Genomic DNA, 5,669 nt, shown 5'->3' on the forward strand with positions numbered 1-5,669 from the left:
GACGACGGATGCTACGGCGATTTATGCATTTATGCAAAATTTAAACGTATGAAAATCTACACAACGATTGTATTGATCATACGCAAAATATTCAAAGTATATAGATATACGTATTATGTTTCGAAGAATAAAAATCTTTATTCGAGCTTCGTCTTACTTTACGCAAGTATCCACACAATCTATTTATGGAACGTGTTATTGTTATATAAAAATTTATTATCAAAATCAATCGTCCAAGAAACATGTGATTTAATGGGTAAACGGATTGGCTCTCCCGTTCTACCGATTTAATGACATCAGTAGAATAGAGCGCTTAAAGAGAAAAGTGTACGCAAACAAGTCTGAACGGTTCGGTTAAATTTGACTAAAATGCGCTCGATTACATTTGCACGATCCATTCTCATATTTTCTATCGCTTAATGGTCTCAGCGTGCTTGATTTATTAGTACACAAAGAAAGAAAAAAATAGACGTATCGCGAGGAAGAGGAGATGAATATGTTATTTTAAAGGAAAAAATTAATTAAACGATATATAAAAAAAAAAAATTTCACCTTTTACAAATTTTCAATGATTTGTTGAAATTCGTATAATTAAAACACGACGTAAATTGGTCTAATTTTACTAGTGATCTAGTAACTAATCAACGTTATCTATAATTACCTATGATAAAGTTAACTGCTAATAAAAACTAATTCGATTTACGTCATGTTTAGACTCAATTTCAATTGGAAGATTTTCATCGAAACTTGTGAGAATATTTATTGATATTTGGATAAAGAAAGTACGAAAATTATTCGAAATAAAATCTTTTCTATTTTTATAATTTTATAATTTTATAATTATTTTTTTTCTCTCATCCATTTCTGTCATTCTTTTAAACTTTTTAACAGCACGACAATGTACATTTATCTCTAATTCACATAATACGTGTTAATATATCTCATCTTTCAAGAGCTAATTTACGAATACAAAAGTTGATATATAAAAAATGATAATTGAAGTTTATTTATTAAATTATAAACGATTCAAGTTCATGCTAGATAAAGTAATGTACAAACCAATTCTATTCTATTTTCATTTCGCTTGAATTGCTTATAACTTAATAATCGACGTTATTATATACCAATTTTTATTTATTTTGACCGATCTGTAAAATTGACTTTTCAAAGGTGTTATACGAATATACATACTTTATATATTTATTCTCATAAAATTATACTCGAATCAATTTCTGAAACAAAATTGCAAATGAATTGTCTCGAATTTAAAATTAATGCAATATTGATTATTTAATTTGATTAGATGATGGTTAAATAAAGAATAAATGATTTCTTTGTCTCTTTTAAAAGATTGATGTGATTGAAAGACTTGCAGCGTTCCATGATCAATAAACTGTCTCTTCTTTTCAAATTAGTTTTTAACCAGATTGAAGTAATCACACTGATTCGAATAATGTGTTTCGTGAGAAATTATTATTTATACGAAGATTTTTATATTTTTAAAAGATTTATCTAGTTTTAGTATCGTGTTAGTTTTTAAATTGTGATTAATTAGTACATAATTAATATCAAATAACTATTTCATTTTCGATCGATTGAATTTGCATCACTATGATTCTCAATCTTTTGAAATGTGCATTTGACAAAAAAAAACTTTTAGTAACTTTTATTACAAATTGTTTATTTCATAAAATCAATCGTTTATAACGAAATTTCCTTCAAAATAGAAATATTATTTTTAATTTGTGAATGCATTTTTACAATATTTTGAAATCACTTTCAATTTTTTTTTTAATAAATCTTGTTAATTTAATCATTTTTATTTACTTTTATCACATTCAAAAATTTTTCCAAGCCAAAATATCTAGAATCTAATTCTAGCTATCTAGAATTGTAACTGTTCTATTCATCAGATTAATAATCAATTAACTTTTTTCAAAGATGTATTAAGAAAAAAAAATATCTTGAGATACGAAAAAAGTATTGAAAACAATTCCAAAATAGACTTGCAAAAATTCACAGTCGGAAAAATTATATATTGCTTCGAGCAATATATATTTACAGGAAGAGATTTATCGTAAATTTTGTGCTTTGAAATAAACGAAAAGTTGACAAAGATCTTCCAATTTATATTTATATTACTGAATCAATTGTTTTTTAATAATAACATATCAGATTATAATTAATAAAAACATAAATTTTATTTTTTATTTTATGCACATAGTTTTTTTAGAATAAATTAAATAATGGAGAAAGTTTATCATCGTAAAAATATTTAGATGCAACGAGCAACTTATATAAATTTAATATTAATTTACAAACAATGTGTACTAGAAAGAAATGAACGATTCATTACAACCAATAAACTCGTTGTGTTTGGATATTTTTATTTTTTTAAAATTAAATTTCTTCATTATTTAACTCATCGTATGAATATTGTTAAATAAATAAATCAAATAAATAAAATTTATTTCCACACTAACTAAAATATTAAATTTAAAACAATATTAAAAAACAATCAAATTCAATGATACAAATATGCACTGCAATAATCTCTCGCATACCCCAATATTCAAATATTAATTCATGATATAATATATTATCTTCTATAAATTTCACTATGATCTAATGTAAAACCACCAAATTAATTTTTACAATCGAAAACCCAGACAAATAGGTATACATAGGAAGGAAAAGAAAGGAAAAATATTAATTATAACAAATTTTGAATTTTGAACATTATATTTCACATACTTTTCACTTTGTAATTTTTATCACTTATCATTATCTTCATATTAAATTTTTTTTCTGAAAGCTATAAGAAATTGGAATATACGACAAAAAAAGTGGAAAAAAATAAAAAATTATGTTATTTAAAATTATGAATGTTTTATTGAAATATCGTGACGTTATATTGAAAAATTATCCTTTTCCTGAATATTCTTCTTTCTCTCGTAAACATTTACAAAATTTTACAAATTGTACATTATCTAATTTCTCTTAAAGTGCACAATATCGAAATTATATCCTGTCCTAATAGGCTTGAATCTACAATAATATTCGAAACGAGAATAGTGTGAAAGAGTGCGAAATGAAAAGGTCATGCAATCCGAAAATCCATAACCGTCCCCATTACAGTTGCCAAGTATCGCGCTTGCGCAATTTCGATATCGAAGAAAACACATCTAATGGTCCATTCCCGCTGCAATACACTTTTCCACGCTTACCGAAACCATTTCTCCTTACAGAAACACGTGAAAAATCTTGTTGCTAATATTGTAATATATTAAACTGTTGCTCTTCATTCAGAAAACTTACTCTTAATTTCGATCTCTTTTAATATCGATGAGCAAAAAGCAAAAAATATTTTATTTCATACTTCGTATTAAATGATTGATTATTTGGAATGTAATAATTAAATGTTCTGTTAAATTAATGTATTTATTGCGCGTTTGAATTTGAAATTCAAAGATGGCTGAACATAATTTAAACGGTATTTTATTATTTTATTATGTAAAAATAAATTACTTATTACAACGAACTTTGTTTTAGCATAGAAAAGAATCAAGAGTTATTATCAAAAAATTATTAATAATAATTAATCATAAGTTTTAATTACAAGCAATAATTTCAATTTTGTTTTTTAATAAAATAGAATATATTGAATGATTATATTTATAATTATATCAAACTTTTATTAATGTATATATAATATTTTTTAATATTAACATCTAAATTAACATGTCTTTCCTAATATTTGTTGAAATTTCAAAAATTAACTTATTTTAAAATATGTTAATTGAATGAAACTTTGAATTATGCTACTTTTCTGATCATGTTTAGATTAAAAAAATCTAAAAGTTTTGATAAATTGATACGCCAGTATATCATATGGCAATGTTAATTATTAATATATTTATGTGTGTTTAATTCAATATTTCGAATTTTCTAGAAGATCTTGGAAATAAAACAGCAATAATTATAATATTATAATTATTGTCCAAATTATTATACATTTTTGAGTAATTTCCAAAGTATGTATTGTACGAACAAATTTTTACAAAATTACATCACATTATATGATTTATTTATTTTCAAAAAAAAAATCATCTTTGTTATTTTAAATGGAATGTATTTTTCTTTATTCAAACATATAAGAATGTTGAATTTCAAACAAGAAATATACAAGTATAAAATGTTTTCGCATACTTCAAAATTATTTCAAAATGCTTTGTCTATCCTCTCTATATAAAAACGAAGTTCCACTGCTATTGTTAAATATTCTCACCATGTTCCTATGACGCTAGTATATCATATGTTATATAAATGCTATTTCTATAATGATTTGTATATTGACGAACAAAAGATTTCTTATATTATTTCTTCTTATATTATCGGTAATTTACAACAAAAAAAAATATAAATAAAAAATTCTGATTTTAAAGAAAGTTTATAGATACATGGAGTATAAACGAATATTTTCGTCAATGGAAAATTTCTTTAGAGGGATGAAATCAATGCTTCTTTTCAAATATAGTTTTCGCCTAGTAAAAAATCAGCTCAAATTTCCGGTGCGTGCGTTTTCCATTTTTTTAAAAATAACAATGTGAGATAGAGCAAAATTTTAAATCTAGAAAATATTCAGAATTTAACATTCTATCAATCTGAAAATGTAAAAAAATTTCCAGACAAAATTTTATTCAAAATATGAAAAGTTACTGCAATTTTGGGGATTGATTTCATTCCTTCGGAAAAAGTTTTTCAAAAAAAAAAATAAATAAATACAAGTAATAATTTTAACTTTGTTTTTTTATAAATATCGAATGAATTATATCAAATTTTGATTAATATTATTTTTTACTTTTACTGTTACGCCTAAATCAACATGTTTTTTCTCATATTTGTTGAAATTTCAATAATAATATTTCAAAATATGTTAACGAATAAAACTTTAAATTATGTTATTTTCAATGTTTTTGATTCATCATGATATATGTACCCTATTATGTTCTACATATACATAAACTTTCATTCAAAATTAATAATTTTTGAATTAGATAAATTCCGTAATAGAGCAATCCACGAATTTTTTTTCCGTATATTATAAAAATCTCACATATTTAAAAAAAATACGCGCACATTTGTCAACTTGAACAAAGCGGAAATTAAATAATCGCGAGGATTAAATAATTCGTAAAACGAGAGAGAAAGAGAGAAAAAAAACTGGCCACGGGCTTAAATAAATAAAACTAGAAAGAGAGGAGGGGAAGAGAGAAGGAGAGGGAGAGGGAGGGAGGGAAGAGAGAGAGAGAGAGAGAGAGAGATTATGCTATACGTCCAACTTAACGCGCCAACGATTTTCCAAGATACAAAAAAGAGGGTTAGGAGCACTCACTCACCGATTCAGGAAGCTACGACAACAAGTTCCATGTCCCTCGCAAGTGATCTCTGTAATAAAAAAGTCAAAGCGAAACAATATAATTAACGAGACACTCGAGAGGCAAAAGCGGTGAAATCGTATAATTGTGACAGGGGAAGAGAGAGAGAGAGAGAAAAAGGGAGGAAGAAAAAAAAAACGGAAGGGGATGCGGATGAATCGGTTTCTCCGCGAACGAAAAAAGGAAAAAAAAAAAAAGAGGGTACTTGGAGGCTTCGTCACCCTCGTAGAC

General features: G+C 25.2%; 2 protein-coding genes across 5 annotated transcripts in view; one reads left to right on the top strand and one right to left on the bottom strand.

The window, feature by feature from the left end:
* LOC102673534 (stress-activated protein kinase JNK) overlaps positions 1-5,669 on the bottom strand; it is a 155,887-nt gene that overhangs the window by 135,146 nt on the left and 15,072 nt on the right. For all 4 annotated transcript variants that reach the window (XM_006621968.2, XM_031513492.1, XM_031513488.1 and 1 more), the window contains exon 2: positions 5,400-5,448. The gene's annotated coding sequence lies outside the window, so the exon portion shown is untranslated. The remainder of the gene's footprint in view (positions 1-5,399; positions 5,449-5,669) is intronic.
* Positions 1-5,669, top strand: part of LOC102672993 (peroxisome biogenesis factor 2) — a 27,501-nt gene that overhangs the window by 5,109 nt on the left and 16,723 nt on the right. The window lies entirely within an intron of this gene.

The sequence above is a fragment of the Apis dorsata genome, unplaced genomic scaffold (assembly GCF_000469605.1).
Source record: "Apis dorsata unplaced genomic scaffold, Apis dorsata 1.3 scaffold_651, whole genome shotgun sequence".
NCBI classification, from domain to species: domain Eukaryota; kingdom Metazoa; phylum Arthropoda; class Insecta; order Hymenoptera; family Apidae; genus Apis; species Apis dorsata.